Raw genomic sequence first — 15,833 nt, forward strand, 5'->3', positions numbered from 1 at the left:
GCGTCTCCCTCCAGAAGTTCATGGCAGCAAACCACAGGGCCCCTCTGTCCCCGACCATCTGAGGACCAGCCGCTGGTCAGATCACATTTACATGGATTTGCTTCCTAACCTGCGCTGCAGGGCCTTGTTGGTTTGGCTTGGGCAGAGCAGCCTCTGAGGACTGAGTGCAAGGGGAAAACATGTCCTGAACAGTTGTCCTCTCACGTTTGATCCCTGAAAGCACCTCTGCCTCAATCGGTAAATATGTCATGAGGGCTGAGGAAGCGGAAAAAGGGAGGCGGGAGGATCTCAGAGACCATGACTCTTTAGCTCACCAAACCCACCCTCTGGATTCAATATGCAGAAAATAAAAAGTGAAACTTCCTCCTGTTGTGCCATCGGGGGCATTTAATCGTCAGATTATCGAACTGGAACACCTTGTCTAGCACACGTGCTGATTTATAAGTTGCATGGATGGTGGGCTGACAGGGGTGTCTGCCTCCTTCTCTGTGCAGGGCCCTTCTCTCGCTCCTCTGCTGTCATAATTCTGTGTATCTGGGAGACTGCTCTGCAGAAGTCGAACGAAGCACGTGGCCAATCCTCACTGACCCAGAGGGAGAGAAATAAGTGTGGGATCCACTTGGCTGAGCATTGCCTTGGGGAGCTGCGGGGCAACGAGTCGTTGGGGGAGCTGGAACCGGAGATTCTTGGAGTGGGAGGGAAGAGGGCGGAGGCCGGGAGGTGGGGCTCCTGCGCGGGGCACAGGGCAGCGGGGAGCCTCTCGACCCCGTGGGAGTCTTACGCAGCTCTCCTTGGCTGTGGCCGGGGGCTGGAGGGAAGGCAAGCTGGAGGCAGACAGACCAGTTGGGGTCGAAAACCACGAAGGCCTGTAGGAAGGTGGCAGTTGAGAGATGGAAAGGAGGGAGCGATTTCCAGAGAAACCACAACAAACTGTGTCCTCCCCAGCACTGCTCAGTGAGCCGAGTCTGCTTTTTAAACGGCCGGTGTTTGCTCTGTACACCCGATACAGCACACTCCCCACGCTGCAGCGGAGACAGATGACAGCCTCGCAGCCACAGGGCCCCTGGCCAAGCACCCCTGGGGAGCTGGGGTTTCCCGGAGTGAGCCGCTCTCCCTCAGTCCGCAGGGCAGCTGGCACCGTTTGTTGGTGACTGGAAGAGACAGGGTCCTTGTGAGAAGAGCATCCTGTTTGTGTATGTAGCAAACGGGCCCCACCACCTCCCTTGGACTCAGTTTCCTATCAAGACATGCTTCCTAGATAGGCCGATACAAATCCCACAGTAAAGGCTTACTTTAGTACAAACTTAACCCCAGTCACGTCCCCTATCTAGATTTTATTTCTTGACACAGTTTTCTTTGCTGGCTACTGTTCGTTAGCAGTCAGTCTGGACTCCCCAACCAGATCCATGGAAAAAGATATCGTGGGCACACACATTTTTCCTAGTCCTCTTCCTTTTAAATCAGAAATTCTGTATAACATTTTCCATAAGAGAAAGAGAGAACCGCTTCCTAGCTCTAGCTCTTTGGGTTCTTTTTTTTTTTTTTTTTTTTTTCCCAAACAACAGACCTTCCTTTTGGATTTACATCAGCATTTAGCTAACTTCCTGACCACTTCACCCATTTCCTGAACTTATTCTGAGGAAGGAAAAACATCCTCCTTCAGAAATAAATGCAAATAATCGCAGAGATTATTTTTATTAAATAAATGGTGCAAATGCAATGGAATTTCCGGGACAACGTGCGTTGACTATGGCTATTTCAACAAAAACCCATTTGTTGTGATCCTGTACTGTCGATCTTATTTTCAGGTAGTCTGAGGAATTATAACCATTATGTAGCTACTCTAGAGAGATCCGAACATTTGCAATTTTTTCTCTTAAACATATTTTTAACTGAAAAATCCTAACACTAGGGGGAATTGTTTTGTTTAGGTCAACTAGGTTGAAGCTTTGTTTCTTTTAAAATGGGTTTTTTGTGCCACCTAGTGGTGGATAAGGGAGAAACACCTTCAGGGCGGACTATCGGCTCCATAGTGTCGCAGTAATACTTAGATTTTTTTATTTTGCATTTGCTTAAGAGAAAACACACCCTTTCCAAGAACTTCTTAGTGCTCCTAGTGCCCAGAAATCTTGAGAAGTAGTGACATGGAAAGAGCAACCCTTTTGTGTTTCTGGATATGTTCTCTTTCCTTGATTAATATTTCCTCAGAGCCAGCCCATCCCCCAAGGCTAAATGGGTTCAATTTTAAGAATGAATGAAAAAATGTGAGACTTTGCAGAGGAAATACACCAGTATATCAAACTGGGGTCAGTTTTTAAATTAAAAAAAATTTTTAAATGAAAGTAATTTCTCTGTATTGGTGAGAAGAAGGCCTCCTCCCATTTCGCCACTAGTGGAGAAGAAGCGTCTTTTTCTGGCGAATAAATCTCATTGCCCTCTTAGAGATGTATTTTAGGCTGATGGCTTGTCATTTCTGAATGCTCTCCAGGACCCTTCTTGTGCTCTCTAGTGTTGGACTGTGGCTGATTTTTAAAGCGAAAAGTGATAGGGATCTCAGGGAGCCTGCTTGCTCCCATCCATATCCCCACCCCCACCCCTGCTCGGCAGAAGGCCATCCGGGACAGATGGATATCTGGCCTCCTTGCACCATCCTCAGGAAGAGACTCCTTAATCCATCACTCAGGCTGACATTCTTCCTTAGGTTCAAACCCCTTAGTGTGATATCCAAGGCCCCCAGCCTCTGACCCCCTCTCCTCTCCTCCAGCCTCACCTCCCACCAATTCTTCAGACATAGCCCAGGGTCTTGGGAATCCCAGCCACTTCCAGTTCCCCGTATACCTCCTGCCATCTCACCTTTCTCTGCCTTTGCACTTGCTGCTCTCCTCAGCCAGCAGACTGTTCCCCTCATGGCCCTGTGCTCATTTTTCAAGACCCCATGTAACTGTTTCCTCTCCTGGGATCCTTGTATGATCAACCAGGCAGAGCTGACAGCACCCTCCTCTATGACACCTCTCGAACATCTGTAATCGCACGTTTCACACTACACTCTGTTGTTTCTATGTAGAAACAATATCTGTGAGCTTTCCAAAGATGAGAACTTGTGTCTATCCCCCTGGCTTGTCTGGGTGCCCCACAAATGTTCACGGACGTCCTGACACCAGCCATTGGTGGTGTTAGATGGTTCCACTTGGCTCCCGTGTTCTGGTAGGAGCAAATTAGGAGTGGAGGCAACTAGTTTAAGGGCAGAGTTGACCATCAGGAGAGTAGGTCTTTGAAAATGTACAGAACCATTTATTATCCCAAGTGACCTCAGCCTTCTGCCCGCCCCCTCCTGGAATAAGATAGTTTCACAAAAATAATCTCTGAGTTTCTATCTGGGTCCAACATTGTAGAATTCTATACCTGGGGGAGCTATGATCTCAGACAATTTGGGGGTCAATACAGGGAATCTATAATTGTATGCAAAATATTTTATGTACATATGTGTCTTTTTTGAGGGGAGATAGTTCATAGACGGGTCTTTCATAGACAGGTCTATGATCTCAAAAGATTAAATACCACTGATTAAGAATCAGTGACCAGAAGGGTGGGCCATCCTCATCTCCACTGGGTCAGTAGGAGCTGACACCCCGAGTGCTTCAGGAGGGGGCTTCTGAGCTGGCAGATGCGAGGCCCTGTGGCCTTTCCTCCACTGCCTTCAGCTAGGACATGCCTACAGGTCTGGTCTGCGTTTAAAAGAGAGGCAAAGAGGCTTTTAGCTATGCTCCATTTGGGCTGCATGGTGCCCCCTCCTCTGGTTATAAAGGTGAGGGTGTGGCCTGCCCAAGTCCACGCTGAACCCTCTGGGTAACATCAGGAAACCTGCCCATGAAGCCTGACCCCTGAAAAAATTCAGCCACTGTGGTCTGGGCCTGCCAAGTGCTACGATGCTTTTGCTCCCTGATGGGAGATGCCATCTGCAAGGTGAATTGTGGCTGGCAGGCCAGGCTTCGTGGGTGTGCAAGCTGGGCAGTCATTCAAGGCCCCATCCTTAGACAGGCCTTTTGCTTTGTTTAATGTTCTCCTGTTGCTGTCTTGAAATACTTAATCACTTTTGAACAAAGGGACCCATACTTTTGCTTTGCAATTGGTCCTGCAAATTAAGTTGCCGGTCCTGAGTGGCTGCATATACCTGAAGCCGCACCATGCAGTAGAAAGAGCATGAGCTTTTGAGTTGATAGCTGGGAATTCAAATCCCAGTCTTGTAACTGTGAGCTTGAGGAGGTTACTTAACCTCTCTGAGCTTCAGTGTTCTCATATTGAAAATGGTGATCCTCATATCTAACTTTGACAATCGTTGGGGCAATTGGACAGTAGGTAACAAAGTAATTGGTCGTGGTGGATAATGACAGTGTTTTTAAAATAAGTAGTTAAGAAAGTATGAAATGTATTAGCATGAAGAGCAGACCAACACAAAGCAAACAAACAAAGTCATACACACAGTCTGGTAGAGCTGGAAAGGATCCTGAAGATGAGCTCCCAGTCAAGTTGTTTCCACCTTCGTCCTTCCCTAGCACTTTGCACGTGGCTCATTATTTTATTGTAGTGTTGAGAAAGTGGAGGCTTAGAGCCCTGGCCGCTTTGGCTCAGTGATAGAGCATTGGCCTGCGGACCAATGAGTCCCAGGGTTCGATTCCAGCCAAAGACACATACCTCAGTTGCAGTTTGTCCCCTGCCCTGGGTCGGGTCGTGTGGGAGGCAACCAGTTGATGTGTCCCTCTCTCTCCCTCTCTCTCCCTGTCTCTCCCTCTCTCTCTACCTGCAGATAAATGGAAAAATATCCTCGGGTGAGGTTAAAAAAAAAAGAAAGGGGAGGATTAGAGAAGCTCAGGAGTTGCTCAAGCTCACAGGGCTTGTCCTTGGCAAAGCCAGGACTGGGGTCCCCTCTGTTTGTTTTGAAGGGATCGGCTGGGGGCCCCCTGTGGCCCCAGCCCTTGGAGCTGTTAAACACAGTCTTTAGCCCTGGCCAGTTTGTCTCAGCGGTTGGAGCTTTGGCCTGTGGACCAAAGAGTCCTGGGTTCGGTTCCCGCTAGGGGCACATACCAAAAAATTTAAAAACATAAACATAAAATAAACACAGTCTTTATATCTTTCTCACTTGCTACTATCAGATTATCTGGGGAATGTTTAAGGCTTTTCTGTAAGTGTATATTTATTTATTTGGAGTAAAATATCCGAGAGGCGGCACAGCCAGAATATACTTGTCACTGTCCCAGAGAACTTGGAGGAAGCCATCCATCAGATGGCCCTCACAGGGCTCGACTCCGGACGACACAGGCTCCCCTCGCTCCTTCCCCAAACCCTCCGGTTCACCAGAGTATCCTCTGTGATGCTGCCGTCCCGCACGTGATTGATCACCCACCACTATCTGGGGACCTGAGAGTGACCTTCTGGGTGCATTTGTAAGGAACCAGCTTGGAAACAAAAACAAAAACTTGAAGGCATCCTCTGGCCCGCCTGAGATAAGAGGGCCTCGGAGTCCTTTTTCTTAGCCTGGCAAAACAGTCCACACAATAAAAAAGCCCATAAGAAAATATTCTGCTTCCAGGGACTTAAAAGAGACCTCTCATTTCACCCACCCCATCCACATGATACCGCCCCGGTGTAAGAAAACCAGTGTGTCGGGAGAGGAGCAGAGGAAGGGAGGAGAGCCGAGAAGGGAGGGAGGGTAGAAAGGGAGGAGGGAGCGGGGAGGAAAGGTGGAGGCTGGGAAAGATGAAGGAAAAGGCACAGAGAAGGACAGAATGTGTTTGGAAAGAGCCGTGGGGCTGGTATTTACCTGAATAATGCCAGGGGGTAACTCATATTGTCAGGATGAGTCAACCCAAGTCGCCTTGTTAAGTTAGGCCCCCTCGGCACAAGGACAGTCCTGGGCTGGGAAGGAAGCAGTAGGGACAGTGACAAGGTCTGGGGCTGACTTTGGGCTCAGATGATCATCTGCTGTGCAAACCTGGGCCCATCATTTCAAGTTCTAGGCCTCAGTTTTCTCATCCAGAAGTGGGGAAAGTAGACGAGACATACGAAAGTAATTTGAAGAAATAAAGTGTAACACAAGCAAACACAGTCTCAAATTTACACTCAAGCTGGATCCATTCCACTGAAATCCAAACAGGCTTTGACAGGCCACCAGCTCTGCTTTCCACGGGCTCTGTCGAGTTCTCTACCTCATGTTTCTAAAATAAATAAACACATAATCCAATGATCACATCACTATGGCCAGGTGAACTCTTATTCCAACTCACGAGCACAGTCTGAGATGATATCAAAAGAAAAAAGGCACATGGTCTGCGCCCACCTTGTTCGACAGGTTGGTGAGAGCGGGCAGATGCCGGTCTGCCACGTGTGGGCCGTGTGACGCGGGCGGTCCTCGGCATCACCCACCCTCGCCTTCCCACTTCTGATGTGGAAACACTTCCCTCTCTGTGTTGTCATCTCAAGGGCAAGTGCTGAGCACGGCTCCTGGCACCTGTCAGAGCTCCTGCCTGTGCTGCATGACCTGTTCTCAGCCCCGGCTGGGAGACCCGGCACTGGGCCTTCTCCCTCCCCCTTTTCGCCCCTCTAACCCCAGCCCCACGCCCGCTTGTTAGCTGTCTTTCCATCGCCCCCAAAGTCAAACCGTGGATCTGAGTGTCCGGGTTGCCGTGCGAGAGCATCTCTGCGAAGTCTTCAGGTAGCAAATGAAAGCACTACTTTATGACCCTGTGTCTGTCCTGGGGGCCAGCAAGAACAAGAGCTTCCGGTAACATGCAGAAGGGAACTTACTGGAGGGATAGCGGAGAATAGAGAGAATTAGCCTAAGAAACGGGTGGAAATCGGGGGCGATTCTTGAGCAGGGAAGGGAGCAGTGAGGAGAGTGAACAGATCTGGGTTTGAGTTTTGACAGGGACGATCATTTGTTGTGTGAACATGGACATGTCATTTCAAGCCCCAGACCTCGGTTTTCCCATCCAGAAGTGGGGAATCAGAGGGTGAGGCCAAATGAGTCACAGCCATGGTGCCTTGGCGGGCTCGGCGGGAGCAATTCGGTCAGCGTGCTAGTTTGGCTACTTTTGAACAAATGACTTCCAGCTGTCTCCATGGCTAACCACCACCACATCCCTGTTCTTATATTGCTCCCCGGAGACGCCCGGTTCCAGGGAAGGCCACCGGGTGGGCTAAGCCTGTCAGTTGCCTAAGCTCAGATTGTGTCAGGATTGAGGGTGTGTGTGTGTGTGTGTGTGTGTGTGTGGGTGTGTGAGAGAGAGAGAGACCAAGAGACCAAGATAAACCAACCCTTGAAAAAGGAAAGAGGGGTGGATGACAGATATTGATAATAAAAATATGACAAATGTCCACTGCAGCTCAGAAGAGGACCTTCAATGGCTTCTGGAGCTCATGGGATCTAAGACCCCGCTTGGTGCAGGGATGTCTTCCATGGATGGACACAGGGGCCAAGTGTAGCACCCAGATGCTTACGTTTATTGGTGTGGATAGGAGGGATCCAGCTGTGTGCGCTCATGGAACATGACTTGTGCCGTGTGTGTGTGTGTGTGTGTGTGTGTGTGTGTGTGTGAATCAACGTTAAATTAAAGCAAATAATTAGGAATTTATTATCTTTGAAAAACACACGAAAAAAAGATCGGATAAGTTAATGGTGAGTGACCAGCTAGTCAAATGGCTTTTGACTGATTCCTGCACAGCTGTTTCTCCAAACCTGTCTGCACTCAGGCAGATGCTCCGGGCAGCCCACGTGCGTTTCCCACACACTCTTGGCTCCCAGCACACTCTGCTGAACTCTGGGTGGCCGTGTCACTGATCATTACGGTCCCCGCCTGAGGAACTGACAGTCTGCTTCCTTTCTTCTGTATCCTTCAAACCCTAATTATTAAAAAAAAAAAAAAAAAATCAAGACAGAAGCCGAGCAGCTGAATGCTTTTTTTGTTTGGGAAAACCCAGTTTGCAGTAGAAAACTATGCCTGGCAAAAGCAGCTCCTGCCCCCCTCCTTTAGTTTTTTGCCCCAAGATCAAGTGTTCTGATGAAGCTCAGCAGTCACTGGATCCATTTCCTGCCAGTTGGTGACAAACCAACAAGAAGATCTTGATTAATCACCCAAGCCCTTCCTTGCAAACAAACAGGACCGCCTTGGGGCATTCCGAGTGTCCACAGTCACCTCCAGCGTCGCTGTGGGTTCAGTGAGACGAAATTCGCACTTCATGCAGCGCTTTAGGGGTTGCCTGAGCCCTCGGGTTCACCCTCTCACACACTTTGTTTTATTTGATTCCCGTGATCGGCCACCAGGCAACCGTTCTTTCTCCTGGATTATTGTAAACATCTGCCTTTCTCAATGTCCGCTCTTTCTTCTCTCTCTCTCTCTCTCTCTCTCTCTCTCTCTCTCTCTCTCTCTCTCTCTCTCGTCGAAGTACATTTAATATACAATGAAAAGGACAAGTCTTGGTTGTTCCCTATGATGAATTTTGGCAGTTGTACACACCGTGTACTATCATGTACAGCGAGATAGAAAACATTTCCAACACCCCAGCACATCCCTTCATTTTCCTATCAGTTTCCCTTTCCCCAGGCGGCTACTTTCTGACATCTACGCCTGGAGATTTCCTTTTTCTGTGAGTGGATTTCATTTCATAGCGACGGGATCACACCGCACACATTTCTCGGGCGTGTTCTTCCTACTGCGTGTATCAGGAGCACCTTCCTGTTTATTGCTGAGCAGAAACCCACTGCAGAAAGGCATCCCGATTTGCTTATAAATTTATCTTTTGATAGAAATCTGTGGGTTTCTAGGGGCATAATTTTTGCTATTACAAATGCGTCTGCTATGAAAACTTGTACAAATGTTTTTGCGAACATATGTTTTCATTTCACTTGAATAGATACCTAGGAATGAAACAGCTAGGTCATAGGGTAGGTGTATGTTTAACTTTATAAGAAACCACCGAAGCGTTCTCCAAAGCAGTTTATCAGATATACGAGTTGTCAACATCCACTCATGCTTCCTCCAGACATTCTTCCTTGTGGGCTCTAGAGAAATCTATCCCAAACATAACCTTGATCCCATCACTGTTCCGCTTCAACCCGTTTAATGGCTTCCGACTGTCCTTAGGATAAAGTCCAAATTTGTAACACAGCCTGCACAATTGGAGCCCACACTTTACTTCAGCTACTGCTTCCCTACCCCTGGTGTGTGCATCCCAGACCTCTGGACATGTCTGTTCCTGCAGGTGAAGCCCCTGCCCTCCCGGGGCTTTGAGCATAGGCCCCCTTTTCCAAGCAGCCCGCTTCGCCCTTTTGCCGCTTTGCCCGTTTGTACATCAAGTTTCCATTTAAATGTTACTTCCTCAAGGACTTCCCCTGCAGGCCAAGCCAGGTCCCTGCTTCTGTTCCTGTGGCGCCCTGGGCTTCTCCTTCTTCTCATTTATTGTTTCTTGTTGTTGTTTTGTTTTTTAATTACATATATTTATTTCAATTTTTTTTTTTAATCCTCACCAGAGGATAATTTTACATTTATCTTCAGACAGAGTGGGAGGGAGAGAAAGAGAGAAAAACATCGATGTGAGAGAGACACCCGCACGACCCCAATTGGGCCCGGGGACTAACCACAACCAAGGCACGTGCCCTTGGCCAGAATCGAACCCGGGACTCTTTGGCCTGTAGGCTGATGCTCCAACCGCTGAGCCAAACTGGCCAGGGCTATTTTTAATTTTCAATAGGTTATTTATTCACATGATTTAATGATTCTCAAAATAGAGAAAAGTTTTATTCCCGCCCCTGTTCCCATTTGCAAAAGTAGGTTTTCCAACTACACTAACAAACAAACAAACAAAACCACTTATGTTGTTTTACAGAAAAATTTCTGGGTTTTAAAAATTGACTATACAATATTTTACATACACACACTATATTAATTACTAGTATTACTGTTATACTATTTTATTGTATGAGTAGGTAACCGATTCTATCTGTGTTATTATACCGTCACCAGCATTGCACTGAGTCACTCCCCCCCTGTGCCTTCCCCACTCGGCAGTGTGTCTGGAGATTTCCCATTTCAGAGCCCAGAGAGCTTCCCCATTCTTTGTCACTGAATCCAATGTTCCACTCAGGCCTGCTGACCATTTAAGTTATTTTTAACCTTTTGCTATTATAAACAATTCTCAATGATAACAGTAGTCACACGTGACTTCGTATGAGTGTGAGAACAACTGCAGAACAGTTTCTTAGAGACAAACTGTGGCTGCTACAAAGGGCATATGAGTTTGCATTTTAACACATGTTGGCAAATTGCCCCCCGTGGGGTTGTGCCCCTTTCTGTTCCCACCTTCGATGTACCTGTTTCCCCTTGGCCTCACCCACGTATGTTGCGAAACATTTGGACATTTAGCAATCTGAGATCAGAAGAATATTACCTCGGAATAGTTAGTTTTAGTTTGTATTTCTTACTTAGGAAACTAAGTATCTTGCCCTGGCTGGTTTGGTTCAGCGGTTAGCGTGTTGGCCCTTGGACCAAAGGGTCGCCAGTGGGATTCCCAGTCAAGGGCACGTACCTGGGTTGCAGGTGTGATCTCCAGCCCTGGTCAGGGTCGTTTGGGAGGCAACCAGTCAATGTGACGTGTCTCTCTTGCATCAATGTTTCTCTCTTTCTCTCTCCCTCCCTTCCTCCCGTCCACTCCCTCTATGAATTAATGGAAAGATATCCTTGGGTGAGGATTAACAACAACAAAAACTTAACCTCTGGTAGGATTTGTTGTCTTTTCAGTCACTTGGCACAGAACTGGCATGCAGTAGACATTCGATATATCTATTGATATAATAATAAGCATGTGTTAAATGTCATTACAGAACATGATATAGCATATATTATATATGTATTTCTTATGTATTAACATACAGGGTGGGGCAAAAGTAGGTTTACAGTGAATACAATAATTATTAATACAAGGATAAACTCTTGTTTCACATACTCACAACTGTAAACCTACTTTTGCCCCACACTGTATAAGCACATGTATTATAAAAAATTAAATAAATAAAAACATATATATATGTATATATACATATATATATATATGTTTGTTAAATCTATAAAACACCTGAATGAGTAAAGAGGTGAAGGCGAAGTGATTTAGGACATACAGGTTATAAGGCAAGACCTTCTGGCATCAAGTACGATGGGCTTTCTGGTAGTCTATGCAGCCCCCCCCCCCCATGTCTTGGGGGTTCCAGGAGGAGAAAGGAAAGGAGCTGTCACTGAAAGTGAAGGTGAAATCTTAGCCTTGCTTTCAGTGTTACTGTTGAAATAATTTCTATGATACCAGGCAGTCTATTCAAAGCCAACTGCAGAATGCTGGGCTCTGGGTCAGCTTCTGGGGTCTCATAACTCTGGGCTTGTCACAAACATGGCCTTGAGGGTCCATCAGACCTGGACATGAATCTCAGTTCTGACAGTAGCTGAGACTGTCTTCTCCCTAGATGCAATTAGATGACAACACTACCTCTAGTAGAAACCTGGAGGCTTCTGCTTAGTCCTGATTCTCTTCCTCCAGCAACTCTCCTCCCTGTTCATACTCTTGACTCCAGGCTCCTGGTAGAGCTGATTGGATCCAAGTTGGGTCAATCAGAATCTCAAAGGAATTTGGGAAAGAACCCAGAGGCTCTGTTAATCCTTGATCTGGGAAATAGGATGAGACCATGACTGGCTAACCCTATGTGACTGTCTGTTGGAGTTTGAGGGGGCCCAATGAGCCCCCCTTTTGTTTGCCTGGCTTTAGAGTAAATTGAGGGTGGCTGAGGTCATGGGAGAGGAAGAGCAACACGTGGGCTTTTGTGAACATGGCTGAGTGTGGCTGTGCTGAGCCCCAGAGAGACAGACTCCTCATAGCAGCCCAAGCAGCTGGCGCTGCCTCACATGGATGGTGAAGCGAGACTGAGGCCTCCTGAGGGCCCCCAGACAAGAAAAGGGAGGGGAAGGGCTGAGCTGGGAGTGCCTGGTCCTTTCCCCAAATTCATCCATCAAAGGCTGGGGATGTAACTCTCACAGAGGCCCTGTACTTGGAGATGCAGAGACAAGCAGAGCTGAGAGACAATTCCCACCCGAGAAGTAGCTCCAGTTGTCTGGGGACTCACTTTCCAGCTTCTGCTTCTAGTCTGTCTTCTGAAGCCCGGCCCCATTTCCTGCCCTCACTTCTCTCGGATACACGGCTTTCTTTATAATGACATGTCCCCCTTTATTGAATCCTTCACGTGGGCCCTCTTACTGGTAACCAACAACCCTCTATTAGGACTCTAAGTGAGGTTTAATAGAGAAGTGAACACAGGGCACTTGGTACAGTGTAGTCAATAAGTGTTCAGTTTTTTTTACTGATGTATTGTGATAAGGGAAGAGATATGGCAAAGCCCTTGAACAAGATATCAAACAAACCCCAAAGTCTTGACATTTCTACTTGAAGGTCAAACATCCACTGAAAGGTAGTATATTTGCAGTGAGAACATTGTTGAGCACACGTCTGTCACAGGCTGGGAAGACTGTGGGGTAGGAGCTGGAGCCAGGCTCCAACATCTGTGGCTGGAAAGGCTTACAAAGCCATCACCTCGGGGAGCCTGAATTCTTTCAATCATAAAAGAAAAGCCTAATTTGTATGGTCGTTGGAAGTACTAAATGTGCTCCTGGCACATAGCGAGTGCTCAGTGAATGGTAGGAACCATTATAATATTCTCAATACTGTCCAAAGACCCTTCTTTCTGATAATAAGAGCTACCTGCCTGATTATATTACCCTTTTTACCTGGAGTTCAGAATCAAATTTGAAGTTTAGTCATGGTGCCCAATCGGTGTGGCTCATTGGTTGAGCGTTGTCCCAAGCACCAGGAGGTGGCCAGTTCACTTCCCGGTCAGCGCACATGCCCGGGGTTCAGCCTCCATCCCTAGTAGGGGATGTGCAGGAGGCAGCCCATTGATGTTGACGGATGTTTCGCTCTCACCAATGTTTCTATCTCTCTCACCCACTCCCTTCCTCTTTCTCTAAAATAAATAAAAACATATTAAAAATAAAAATAAAAAAGAAGCAACAGATGTTTAAAAAACAAAAACTTAGTCATAGCAACTCTGTTGCCATTGAGGTTGTCATCTTGTAAACCCTTTTTCCTGACTCTTGATTTTTTTTACTTCTGAAGCGTATCAAGCAATGAGATGAAGCTTATCAGCCTGACCAGACCAGGGCATGTGTATATGTGTGTGTGCATGCATGCACACACACACACACACACAAGTTAAAGTTAAACAGTTATTTTTCAAGGCAATTCCCACTTGGGTAACTCCCTGCCAAAAGAAAATGTAAATCACTCCTCAGGCCAGCGTGTAGGGGCTCTGAGAACTAGTTCAAGAGAAATTTAATCTTGGTCTACATAACAGAAACCGGGCAGCCAGCCAGCAAACTTTTGTTTTGTGTTTTAAGAAAAATTGAGAGAAATGCAATGTGCTCTTTGTCAAGTGATGTCTACGGTGATCAAGCACAGCCCCACTGGGCTAAGGGCTCACCCCAGGAAAGAACTAGGGTTGTTAGGTGGGTTGAGCTGAAGGAGGGCTCTGGGGGTTCAGCTCCCCTGGGTGACTTGAAGGCTGCAGAAAACATTAAGGAATGAAACACTGAGCCTCAGCATCCTGGATGTTGGTTCTAGAAGTGTCACAGATCGGAAGCTACCACGGGTGGAGTGGGGTGGAGTGGGGTGGAGTGGGGTGGAGTGGGGTGGAGTGGGGGTGGGGACGCTAGGGAGGTGGGCAAGCTGGGAGGTGAGCTGGGACCAGATCACAGAAGGAAGGGAGCTTGAACCTTTCCCTAGAGGCTGTGGGGAGCACTTGGACCATTTTATTTTAATTTAAGTTTTATACATCACCTGTATAGAGTATTCTGTGTTCCCAACCCCACCTGGGACCCGTTTAAATTATGGTATTGTCTTTCCTATTCTCCAACTCAAGTTTTATTGAGCTAGGAGTCAGGAGTTTTCTCATTATCATATAATTACTATAACAATACTTGGAGGTAGAGTTTATTGCTTTTCTTTTCCAGTTGAGTAAACTGAGCCTCAGAGGGTAATGAAATTGCCTAGATTACCCAGCTAGGTGGAGCCAACACTTGAACCCGAGTCCAAGAGCCTCGGGCCCAGTCATTGCATTTTCTAGCTTGGCTCCAAGACCAGGGCAGTATCTTATTTATTCATCTTTGTTTTCTCTACCCCTCCCCGCCTGCTCCCAGCTCTCCAAAATTTAGTAGAGTTTGGGGGGTTGAAAAAGTCAAACATGACCTCACCATTTTTTCTCTCCAGCAGGCCCTGGAAGTGGCTGTAGGAGCTGGCAAGACCAGTGCGCTTGGAGGCCAGAGGCCCCTTTCTCCCCTCAGAGCACATTCCCTTTTCCTCGCCTGTCTCTGGGAGAGGAATTTTGCCCATGGGAGCTGTCTCAGGTGCCGACTGCTCCTCTGACCTTTCTGTGCCTCCCTAACACATTCCTGCATGTAAATCAGAACTGGTCAATGTTTCACTCCCCCTGCGACCCTCCCATCCGTATCTTCTGAGGCTGGTGAACAATTAACCTCCAGCAGCTCTCGATCTCCTCTCCTCAGAAGCCTCCCCACACTTTACTGCTGGGTGTCAATGATCTACCAAACCTGAGGGGCGCCGGGATTCATCTTCTCTTCAAGGAGCCTCTGACTTATATCTTCACAAGGATGCTGATGGTGTATAATTCTTCCAAACAAGGAACTACATCTTAGGGACAGCTGAGCCGAAGCACCTACATCAGCTCTTGAGTCACATTTTCTGTTGGAAATTCTTACAAAGAACCAGAGAAGAAGGGCAAAGTTCTCTGAACTTGTGCAACTTTACTTTTCTTCATTTTTCAAAATGAAGAGAATCATTCTTCTCGCCTACATTTGTTTTGCAAATTAAATGACAATGTATCTAGGACATTTTGGCTTATAGTAGCAATTTAATACGTATTCATACTTAAGAAACTGTAGCCTAAAGTTTAGAAAACCATAGAATGTGGGAACTGGAAGCACCTGATGGGCCTTTACATCTCTACAAGTGAGGAGACCCAGGGAGAGGAGTCTGGGGTACATTCAATGATCTTTCAACCAGTTGGTGGTCTATCGTCTAATTCAGCTCTGCCTGTAGAAATACAATGTATAAGTCATATGTGTCATTTTGAAAGTTCTAGTAATCACATGAAAGAATAAGGAAACAAATTTTAATAGCATTGTATTTAACCCAATATATGCAGTATATTATCATTTCATGTAATCCATATACAAATTATTAGAGAAATATTTTACTTTTTGGGGGGTACCAAATCTTCACTATCTGGTGTGTATTTTGCATGAACAGCACAATTAACTGAGACTACCCACATTTCCAGTTCTGCAGGGCAGTGGCTACTGTATTGAACAGTGCAGGTCAGCAAACATTTTGTGCACTTGTTATATGCCAGGCACTCTATTAAATTCAGGGATCTGAAGGTGAATAAACACAGCAGGGGACCAGGTAGACAGCCTTGGAAACCACAAACCGTAACCCAAGGCAGGGAGTTGCTCCCCATTTCAGCTGCTGAATCACTCATCCATGTTTGGTTGAGCAAGTCAAGAAAAACAAATTCTCTAGGGAAAATATCTACATCTCTAGGGCTTTTTCCTCTGCTCAGTTACCAGGGGATGGAAAATATGTATGTTTACTGAGTTGCTACTATGTCTTAGACATCGAGTTCTGCACTCCACACATTTTTAAAAAAATATTTTTTAATTGATTTTATA

The sequence above is a fragment of the Molossus molossus genome, unplaced genomic scaffold (assembly GCF_014108415.1).
Source record: "Molossus molossus isolate mMolMol1 unplaced genomic scaffold, mMolMol1.p scaffold_m16_p_13, whole genome shotgun sequence".
Taxonomy (NCBI): domain Eukaryota; kingdom Metazoa; phylum Chordata; class Mammalia; order Chiroptera; family Molossidae; genus Molossus; species Molossus molossus.